Consider the following 10,819-nt stretch of genomic DNA (forward strand, 5'->3'; position numbering starts at 1 on the left):
AAGTTTTTTTACGATTTCGGGAATAACTTTTACACAGATAATCGTACCGCACTCAAAATTGGTGACAACAGTCAAAACACATGGTAGATGATGCGTGATCAATATGACGACAAATCGTTTAACGGTGTTGCCATGGCAACGACGCAAAGTCGGATTTTTGGGACAAAAAATCAAACTGCTACAACTTCGCGAATCCTGGTCCGATCTGAACCAAACTTGCTAGGATTGATGATAGTCCGGCCCTAAAGACGTCTATATGAAAATATTCAATTTCGAAAACAGCGCCCCCTGGTGACAGCAGACAATATGACAGCTGGTATTTCAATTATCTCCTCCTAGAGCTTTTGTGCGATCACCTTCAAACTTGGTGAGATCAATGTGGACGAGTTGAGCATCAAAAGTTATCAAAAGCTTTTTAAAATATTGTATGGCGTACGAGATAGGGGGCGCCAAAATTGGAGATAATAATAATTTTTCATAACAGACAATGAAACTCTTATAACTTCGCGATGGAAGGTCTGATCCCAACCAAACTTGCTATAGTTGATGATGGTTAGTTGCTGAAGACGACTATGTTGCTGAAACGGTACATTTTGAAAACAGCGCCTCCTGGTGGTGGTAGAAAATTCTAAAAAAACAAACTGTTACAACTTTGCCAATCCTGGACCGATCTGAACCAAACTTGCAAGGATTGATGACAGTCCGGCCCTGAACACGTCTATATGAAAATATTCATTTTCAAATACAGCGCCCCCTGGTGACAGCAGACAGAATTACATTTATAGTTTTTGATGCTGCTCCAACAGGGATTGTTGTATCCACTTGAAACTTAGTATGTGGGACCCCAGACCCTTCCTCAACATGTCCGTAAAAGGTCACCTCCCTACAGGAAGTGGAACGCCCGAAACAGGAAGTAAAGTCTTACATTGTCCTATTGACACGAAACTAGATATGTGAGTTACGGGACCTTCCCTGAATATGTTTACGGAGACGCCGTTGACCGAACAGGAAGTCGGCCATTTTAAACAGGAAGTGCCTTCTAACTTTGCCGTACATTGTCCGATCTGCACAAAACCTTATATGTGACATCAGGGACCTGTCCTGAGCATGTCCGTAAAAAGTCACCTCCCTACAGGAAGTGGAACGCCCCAAACAGGAAGTAAAGTCTTACATTGTCCGATCTGAACAAAACTTGATATGTAAGACAAGGGAACTTCCCTGAACATGTTTACGGAGACGAACAGGAAGTTGGCGATTTTAAACAGGAAGTGCCCTCTAACTTTGCCGTACGTTGTCCGATCTGCACAAAACCTTATATGTGACACCAGGGACCTGTCCTGAGCATGTCCGTAAAAGGTCACCTCCCTACAGGAAGTGGAACACCCGAAACAGGAAGTAAAGTCTTACATTGTCCGATTGACACGAAACTAGATATGTGAGTTACGGGACCGTCCCTGAACATGTTTCCAGAGACAAACAGGAAGTTGGCCATTTTAAACAGGAAGTGCCCTCTAACTTTGCCGTACGTTGTCCGATTTGCACGAAAGCTTATATTTGACACCAGGGACCTGTCCTGAGCATGTCTGCAAAAGATGACCTCCCAACAGGAAGTGGAATGCCTGAAACAGGAAGTAAACTCTAAGATTGTCCGATCTGAACAAAACTTGATATGTAAGACAAGGGAACTTCCCTGAACTCGTTAACGGACGCGCATTTGACCGAACAGGAAGTCAGCCATTTTAAACAGGAAGTGCCCTATAACTTTGCCATACGTTGCCCGATCCCCCCGAAATTTGGATCGACATGCGCGGGGACGCCGCTGAAAATAACTAGTACTGAAAATAACTAGTACCGCGCGCGGTGAATGAACGGGTGAGAGCGCGAGGCACGCGGGGAGCCGTGGCACACGGCGACCCGCGTGGGTCGGCTCGAACCCGTTCAGAACCGCGCGCGGTACTAGTTATTAGGGTTCGAGCAACAAGGTTGCAAGAACCCTATTGAAACTGGAAGGATTATTATTATTATTATTATTATTATTATTCTTATTATTCCCCCAAATGAATTGCCTTTTTGAGGCCTTTCCCATACCCCAAAACTCACCAATTTTTGTGACCGCATCAATCCTGGTGTAAATTTACGTCTGAAAAAGGTTCGGGGAATGTGCGTCGAAAATTGAATGTGGGAGGGGCCAATAAGTGCGGCGCCACCTGTCCAAATTCACCATGACCAACACAAATATCGCACATGCACGAAATTCGGTACACATGTGTAGTGGGTCAGGATGAAGAAAAAATTACATTATGACCATGATCCAAACCCAACAGGAAATCCGCCATCTTGGGTTGATTGGCGATTTTTTGGCGATTTTGGCGAATTCGCAGCAATGGTATTTGAACTAACTACTCCTAGAGTTTTCGTGCGATCACCTTCAAACTTGGTGAGGTCCCTGTGGACCAGTTGAGGAGCTCACGGTATCAAAAGTTTTTTCAAATGTCGCATGGCGCACGAGATAGGGGGCGGCAAAGTTCGTGATGATTCTGATGTTTCGCATCAGGAAAACAAAACGCTTATAACTTTGCGATGGAAGGTCCGATCCGAACCAAACTTGCTATGATTGATGATGGGCCATGGCTGAAGACGTCTATGAAAAAACGGTGAAGTTTGAAAACAGCGCCTCCTTGTGGTGAAAGAAAATACACAAAAAAAAAGTTTTTTTACGATTTCGGGAATAACTTTTACACAGATAATCGTACCGCACTCAAAATTGGTGACAACAGTCAAAACACATGGTAGATGATGCGTGATCAATATGACGACAAATCGTTTAACGGTGTTGCCATGGCAACGACGCAAAGTCGGATTTTTGGGACAAAAAATCAAACTGCTACAACTTCGTGAATCCTGGTCCGATCTGAACCAAACTTGCTAGGATTGATGATAGTCCGGCCCTAAAGACGTCTATATGAAAATATTAAATTTCGAAAACAGCGCCCCCTGGTGACAGCAGACAATATGACAGCTTGTATTTCAATTATCTCCTCCTAGAGCTTTTGTGCGATCACCTTCAAACTTGCTGAGATCAATGTGGACGAGTTGAGCATCAAAAGTTATCAAAAGCTTTTTAAAATATTGTATGGCGTACGAGATAGGGGGCGCCAAAATTGGAGATAATAATAATTTTTCACAACAGACAATGAAACTCTTATAACTTTGCGACGGAAGATCTGATCCCAACCAAACTTGCTATAGTTGATGATGGTTAGTTGCTGAAGACGACTATGTTGCTGAAACGGTACATTTTGAAAACAGCGCCTCCTGGTGGTGGTAGAAAATTCTAAAAAAAGAAACTGTTACAACTTTGCCAATCCTGGTCCGATCGGAACCAAACTTGCAAGGATTGATGACAGTCCTGTCCTGAACAAGTCTATATGAAAATATTCATTTTCAAATACAGGGCCCCCTGGTGACAGCAGACAGAATTACATTTATAGTTTTTGATGCTGCTCCAACAGGGATTGTTGTATCCACTTGAAACTTAGTATGTGGGACCCCAGACCCTTCCTCAACATGTCCGTAAAAGGTCACCTCCCTACAGGAAGTGGAACGCCCGAAACAGGAAGTAAAGTCTTACATTGTCCGATTGACACGAAACTAGATATGTGAGTTACCGGACCTTCCCTGAACATGTTTCCGGAGACGAACAGGAAGTCGGCCATTTTAAACAGGAAGTGCCCTCTAACTTTGCCGTACGTTGTCCGATTTGCACAAAATCTTATATGTGACACCAGGGACCTGTCCTGAGCATGTCCGTAAAAGGTCACCTCCCTACAGGAAGTGGAACGCCCGAAACAGGAAGTAAAGTCTTACATTGTCCGATCTGAACAAAACTTGATATGTAAGACAAGGGAACTTCCCTGAACACGTTTACGGAGAAGAACAGGAAGTTGGCCATTTTAAACAGGAAGTGCCCTCTAACTTTGCCGTACGTTGTCCGATTTGCACGAAACGTTTTATGTGACACCAGGGACCTGTCCTGAGCTTGTCTGCAAGAGATGACCTCCCAACAGGAAGTGGAATGCCCGAAACAGGAAGTAAACTCTAAGATTATCCGATCTGCACAAAACTTGATATGTAAGACAAGGGAAGTTCCCTGAACACGTTTACGGACACGCACTTGACCGAACAGGAAGTCTGCCATTTTAAACAGGAAGTGCCCTATAACTTTGTCATACGTTGCCCGATCCCCCTCGAAATTTGGAACGACATGCGCAGGGACGCCGCTGAAAATAACTAGTACCGCGCGCGGTGAATGAACGGGTGAGAGCGCGAGGCACGCGGGGAGCCGTGGCACACGGCGACCCGCGTGGGTCGGCTCGAACCCGTTCAGAACCGCGCGCGGTACTAGTTATTTTTATTATTAGGGTTCGAGCAACAAGGTTGCAAGAAACCTATTGAAACTGAAAGGATTATTATTATTCTTATTATTCCCCCAAATGAATTGCCTTTTTGAGGCCTTTCCCATACCCCAAAACTCACAGATTTTTGTGACCGCATCAATCCTGGTGTAAATTTACATCTGAAAAAGGTTCGGGGAATGTGCGTCAAAAATTGAATGTGGGAGGGGCCAATAAGTGCGGCGCCACCTGTCCAAATTCACCATGACCAACACAATTATCGCACATGCCCGAAATTCGGTACACATGTGTAGTGGGTCGGGATGAAGAAAAAATTACATTATGACCATGATCCAAACCCAACAGGAAATCCGCCATCTTGGGTTGATTGGCCATTTTTTGGCGATTTTGGCGAATTCGCAGCAATGGTATTTGAACTAACTCCTCCTAGAGTTTTCGTGCGATCACCTTCAAACTTGGTGAGGTCCCTGTGGACCAGTTGAGGAGCTCACGGTATCAAAAGTTTTTTCAAATGTCGCACGGCGCATGAGATAGGGGGCGGCAAAGTTCGTGATGATTCTGATGTTTCGCATCAGAAAAACAAAACTCTTATAACTTTGCGATGGAAGGTCCGATCCGAACCAAACTTGCTATGATTGATGATGGGCCATGGCTGAAGACGTCTATGAAAAAACGGTGAAGTTTGAAAACAGCGCCTCCTTGTGGTGAAAGAAAATACACAAAAAAAAAGTTTTTTTACGATTTCGGGAATAACTTTTACACAGATAATCGTACGGCACTCAAAATTGGTGACAACAGTCAAAACACATGGTAGATGATGCGTGATCAATATGACGACAAATCGTTTAACGGTGTTGCCATGGCAACGACGCAAAGTCGGATTTTTGGGACAAAAAATCAAACTGCTACAACTTCGTGAATCCTGGTCCGAGCTGAACCAAACTTGCTAGGATTGATGATAGTCCGGCCCTTAAGACGTCTATATGAAAATATTAAATTTCGAAAACAGCGCCCCCTGGTGACAGTAGACAATATGACAGCTTGTATTTCAGTTATCTCCTCCTAGAGCTTTTGTGCGATCACCTTCAAACTTGGTGAGATCAATATGGACGAGTTGAGCATCAAAAGTTATCAAAAGCTTTTTAAAATATTGTATGGCGTACGAGATAGGGGGCGCCAAAGTTGGAGATAATAATAATTTTTCACAACAGACAATGAAACTCTTATAACTTTGCGATGGAAGGTCTGATCCCAACCAAACTTGCTATAGTTGATGATGGTTAGTTCCTGAAGACGACTATGTTGCTCAAACGGTACATTTTGAAAACAGCGCCTCCTGGTGGTGGTAGAAAATTCTAAAAAAACAAACTGTTACAACTTTGCTAATCCTGCTCCGATCTGAACCAAACTTGCTGGGATTGATGATAGTCCAGCCCTGAACACGTCTATATGAAAATATTTACTTTCAAATACAGCGCCACCTAGTGACAGCAGACAGAATTACATTTATAGTTTTTGATGCTGCTCCAACAGGGATTGTTGTATCCACTTGAAACTTAGTATGTGGGACCCCAGACCCTTCCTCAACATGTCCGTAAAAGGTCACCTCCCTACAGGAAGTGGAATGCCCGAAACAGGAAGTAAAGTCTTACATTGTCCGATTGACACAAAACCAGATATGTGAGTTACGGGACCTTCCCTGAACATGTTTCCGGAGACGAACAGGAAGTCGGCCATTTTAAACAGGAAGTGCCCTCTAACTTTGCCGTACGTTGTCCGATTTGCACAAAACCTTATATGTGACACCAAGGACCTGTCCTGAGCATGTCCGTAAAAGGTCACCTCCCTACAGGAAGTGGAACGCCCGAAACAGGAAGTAAAGTCTTACACTGTCCGATCTGAACAAAACTTGATATGTAAGACAAGGGAACTTCCCTGAACATGTTTCCGGAGACAAACAGGAAGTTGGCCATTTTAAACAGGAAGTGCCCTCTAACTTTGCCGTACGTTGTCCGATTTGCACGAAACCTTTTATGTGACACCAGGGACCTGTCCTGAGCATGTCTGCAAGAGATGACCTCCCAACAGGAAGTGGAATGTCCGAAACAGGAAGTAAACTCTAAGATTATCCGATCTGCACAAAACTTGATATGTAAGACAAGGGAAGTTCCCTGAACACGTTTACGGACACGCACTTGACCGAACAGGAAGTCTGCCATTTTAAACAGGAAGTGCCCTATAACTTTGCCATACGTTGCCCGATCCCCCCCGAAATTTGGATCGACATGCGTGGGGACGCCGCTGAAAATAACTAGTACTGAAAATAACTAGTACTGAAAATAACTAGTACCGCGCGCGGTGAATGAACGGGTGAGAGCGCGAGGCACGCGGGGAGCCGTGGCACACGGCGACCCGCGTGGGTCGGCTCGAACCCGTTCAGAACCGCGCGCGGTACTAGTTATTTTCAGTACTAGTTATTTTTATTATTATTATTCTTATTATTCCTTAAAGTAAATCGCATTTTTGAGGCCTTTCCCATACCCCAAAACTCACAGATTTTTGTGACCGCATCAATCGTGGTGTAAATTTACGTCTGAAAAAGGTTCGGGGAATGTGCGTCGAAAATTGAATGTGGGAGGGGCCAATAAGTGCGGCGCCACCTGTCCAAATTCACCATGACCAACACAAATATCGCACATGCCCGAAATTCGGTACACATGTGTAGTGGGTCGGGATGAAGAAAAAATTACATTATGACCATGATCCAAACCCAACAGGAAATCCGCCATCTTGGGTTGATTGGCCATTTTTTGGCGATTTTGGCGGATTCGCAGCAATGGTATTTGAACTAACTCCTCCTAGAGTTTTCGTGCGATCACCTTCAAACTTGGTGAGGTCCCTGTGGACCAGTTGAGGAGCTCACGGTATCAAAATTTTTTTCAAATGTCGCATGGCGCACGAGATAGGGGGCGGCAAAGTTTGTGATGATTCTGATGTTTCGCATCAGAAAAACAAAACTCTTATAACTTTGCGATGGAAGGTCCGATCCGAACCAAACTTGCTATGATTGATGATGGGCCATGGCTGAAGACGTCTATGAAAAAACGGTGAAGTTTGAAAACAGCGCCTCCTTGTGGTGAAAGAAAATACACAAAAAAAAAGTTTTTTTACGATTTCGGGAATAACTTTTACACAGATAATCGTACCGCACTCAAAATTGGTGACAACAGTCAAAACACATGGTAGACGATGCGTGATCAATATGATGACAAATCGTTTAACGGTGTTGCCATGGCAACGACGCAAAGTTGGATTTTTGGGACAAAAAATCAAACTGCTACAACTTCGTGAATCCTGGTCCGATCTGAACCAAACTTGCTAGGATTGATGATAGTCCGGCCCTAAAGACGTCTATATGAAAATATTCAATTTCGAAAACAGCGCCCCCTGGTGACAGCAGACAATATGACAGCTGGTATTTCAATTATCTCCTCCTAGAGCTTTTGTGCGATCACCTTCAAACTTGGTGAGATCAATGTGGACGAGTTGAGCATCAAAAGTTATCAAAAGCTTTTTAAAATATTGTATGGCGTACGAGATAGGGGGCGCCAAAATTGGAGATAATAATAATTTTTCATAACAGACAATGAAACTCTTATAACTTCGCGATGGAAGGTCTGATCCCAACCAAACTTGCTATAGTTGATGATGGTTAGTTGCTGAAGACGACTATGTTGCTGAAACGGTACATTTTGAAAACAGCGCCTCCTGGTGGTGGTAGAAAATTCTAAAAAAACAAACTGTTACAACTTTGCCAATCCTGGACCGATCTGAACCAAACTTGCAAGGATTGATGACAGTCCGGCCCTGAACACGTCTATATGAAAATATTCATTTTCAAATACAGCGCCCCCTGGTGACAGCAGACAGAATTACATTTATAGTTTTTGATGCTGCTCCAACAGGGATTGTTGTATCCACTTGAAACTTAGTATGTGGGACCCCAGACCCTTCCTCAACATGTCCGTAAAAGGTCACCTCCCTACAGGAAGTGGAACGCCCGAAACAGGAAGTAAAGTCTTACATTGTCCGATTGACACGAAACTAGATATGTGAGTTACGGGACCTTCCCTGAACATGTTTACGGAGACGCCATTGACCCAACAGGAAGTCGGCCATTTTAAACAGGAAGTGCCCTCTAACTTTGCCGTACGTTGTCCGATCTGCACAAAACCTTATATGTGACACCAGGGACCTGTCCTGAGCATGTCCGTAAAAGGTCACCTCCCTACAGGAAGTGGAACGCCCGAAACAGGAAGTAAAGTCTTACATTGTCCGATTGACACGGAACTAGATATGTGAGTTACGGGACCTTCCCTGAACATGTTTCTGGAGACAAACAGGAAGTCGGCCATTTTAAACAGGAAGTGCCCTCTAACTTTGCCTTACGTTGTCCGATTTGCACGAAACCTTTTATGTGACACCAGGGACCTGTCCTGAGCATGTCTGCAAGAGATGACCTCCTAACAGGAAGTGGAATGTCCGAAACAGGAAGTAAACTCTAAGATTATCCGATCTGCACAAAACTTGATATGTAAAACAAGGGAAGTTCCCTGAACACGTTTACGGACACGCACTTGACCGAACAGGAAGTCTGCCATTTTAAACAGGAAGTGCCCTATAACTTTGCCATACGTTGCCCGATCCCCCCCGAAATTTGGATCGACATGCGTGGGGACACCGCTGAAAATAACTAGTACTGAAAATAACTAGTACCGCGCGCGGTGAATGAACGGGTGAGAGCGCGAGGCACGCGGGGAGCCGTGGCACACGGCGACCCGCGTGGGTCGGCTCGAACCCGTTCAGAACCGCGCGCGGTACTAGTTATTTTTTTTAAATTGTATTTATTATATTTGCCATACATTGTAAGTATAACGATAAGTTAGCTTTATTTGTAAACCACCTATACAAAAACAGTGACGAATTTGAACTGATATTTAAACCAAAATACAAAGCATAGCAATAAGACCAAAAACAATATTCATGGTTAATATTCAATGGTATTGGGTTTTTTTTAATCATCATAAAAGTACTAAATGTTGTCATTATTTTCTTGGACAATAATATATAAAATCCCTGAGTTTTGTGACAGCAACATTTTGTATTTTACAACATATTTGATGAATAGCATACAGTATATCAGTGAATGGAAAATTAAGCAAATAGCGTCCAAGAAAACAACATCACTCCTGTAACAACACACATAAACTAATATTCACGGTCAATTAAATGAACCATTAAATAGATCATTTTTAAATATTAAAAAATATATATAAAAAAGGAAGTGACGGAGATTGATAAATTTGAATAAAATAATGATTATTTTATAAAGAATGAACAAACTTAGGTTAACCCAGTGGTTTTCTATTATTTTCTGTCATGCCTCCCCCCAGTGGACAGAAATGTTACCCTCCCCCCGACACCTCACCTAAATGTACAATATTTTCTTGTGTTCTTTTATTTCATTCATTCGCTGTTAAACAATGAGATATTATTTGAAGGTGGAACTCCTACATTGTGTTGCTTAAAAATATCATGGACATTAGCTGATGAAGATGTTATTAGGTGAGTATACTGTTAAGTGGCTATAATCTGTTTTTCTGTGTGATCCCACTGGCAGTCTTGTTTTCAGTAAGAGCGAGCCAGCCCTCACTGGCTCAGCAGCACAGTCAAACATTTAATTTCTCTGACATGTAATATTTTTTGTGTTTATTAATGAATGAATTAATGTCTTTTGCTCACCCCTCAATAAAATTTCCTGGAAATAGGCTCAGATGTTTTTAAGTAATACTGCCATCTTTTAAATTAATTTTACATATGTAATATGTACATATGTATACATATAAGATGTAAACATATAATATTTACATGAATATTTAGGAAAAAAAAAAAAGTTATTTCACCTCTCCCTCTCAGGGGTCCCCGCAGCAAATCAGTGATCCACATATTTGATTTGATAGAGATGTCTTATGCCAGATGCTCTTCCTGACACAGCCCTCCCATTTATCCGGGCTTGGGACTGGCATAGAAAACAAAACAGAATTTTGAGATTTAAGTCAAAATTCTATTCTAATTCAAAATTGTATTTCAAATGTGGCCCTAATCTTCTTTTGTAGCTTTGAAACAGCAATACAACTTTATTTTTCGCTGTTTTTATCTCCCATAATAGGGTGGTTTCCAATAAAATGTATCAAAAATTGTAACCACATTATTTTGAAAAGACAATGTACTTTATGTGTGTTTCCATTCAATGTCTCTCAAAGCTAATATTGGGAGTTAGTTCAGGGAGATACACAGTAGGTGGCACAAAACAGTCGCTATCAGTCCACATTCCTCCTCTCATC

The sequence above is a fragment of the Solea solea genome, chromosome 3, assembly GCF_958295425.1.
Source record: "Solea solea chromosome 3, fSolSol10.1, whole genome shotgun sequence".
In the NCBI taxonomy this organism is placed as follows: domain Eukaryota; kingdom Metazoa; phylum Chordata; class Actinopteri; order Pleuronectiformes; family Soleidae; genus Solea; species Solea solea.